Here is a 1,364-nt window from a genome sequence, read left to right as displayed (position 1 = left end):
TAGGTCTTAACAATATTGAGGACATTATCAATAACTAAGGCCATTTCACCTGGAGGATATGCATACAGTGACTCTGTATGGTATATTGTTTCCTTTTTAATGCCTATGTATTATTTTTTATTTTTATTTATTTTAATGAGGAGAGAGAAAGCAAAGATTGGGGGGAAGGAGCAGGAAGCGTCAACTCCCATATGTGCCTTGACCAGGCAAGCCGAGGGTTTCGAACCGGCTACCTCAACATTCCATGTTGAGGCTTTGTCCAATGTTCCACCACAGGTCAGGCATCATTGTTTTCCTTTTGATTTCTTAGGTCACTTGCTCTACAATTCATAGAACATGTGGGTTTTGAACCCAGGAAACCCTACTCTAATTTGAAACTCACCCAGCAAGCTTTCTGACCAAATTATTATTATTATTTTTGCAATCTCTGGATATCACTCTCTATTGGTTTTGGAAAGCAGTGATCCCTGGGACACCCCCTCTCCATCAGACATTGCCCACCTGTATTCCTGGGCACCATCGCTATCTTGATTGAGGAGGCAGCGATCTGCAGAGGCAGAAGAGAGCACAGTCACTCTCCAACCCATTTCCTTCCCAGGAAGAAAACAGAGGATTTTCCAGGTTAGGGAATGGGGGACTGATGGGAGGTGTTTCTTCTCTTAAATATCTCCATTCAGTATCACGGGAATTTAGGGAGAGAAAACCAGAGACCTATATTTACCACCATTGATTATGTCCAGTATGTTTTCCTTAGGAATTTTCGGTTGTAGGCAAAGTTTCTCACACCTTTTCTTGAGATGGACTCAGATCTAGCTTTCATCCTGTGGAAACAGTGATAGTAAGTGCTGTGTCTTGTGTGTTGGTCTTTGAGGCCTCTGGTGGTGTGGGGACAGGTGGATGGAAATGGATGGCAGTGATTTGTGCTTCGGCAGAAGTTAGAGATGAACTATAACTGCTCTGAATTTGACGTTTTAAGATGTCTTTGGGCATGAAGAGAGATTCATCTTCCCATCACTGAGACTGTGGGGTTCCCCTACATGAGCACCTCTGTTCAGAGGAAGACAGATGTCCCAGGGTAAGAATGGGAGGGACATTTTGTTGCCAGCCCCCTCTGAGGTGAGTGTCAGCATGGAGATACTCTACCGAACAGCTCCATTAATTGATTTTCTTTATTAATCTTGAAATTTTAGATTTTAAAAATAAAATATTCACTATTGAATGCATCAACTATGTGAAATAGATTGTATCCATCATCTGTGGATGAAACAGAACCCAGCACAGAACTCTTTGGTCCATGGGAAGCAAGTGAGACTCTTTACCCATTCTCTTTCACAATAGGATCCAGTGATATCTTATGTTCTTAT

Source organism: Saccopteryx leptura, chromosome 2, assembly GCF_036850995.1.
Source record: "Saccopteryx leptura isolate mSacLep1 chromosome 2, mSacLep1_pri_phased_curated, whole genome shotgun sequence".
Taxonomy (NCBI): Eukaryota; Metazoa; Chordata; class Mammalia; order Chiroptera; family Emballonuridae; genus Saccopteryx; species Saccopteryx leptura.
Note: the sequence above shows the minus strand (reverse complement) of the source record.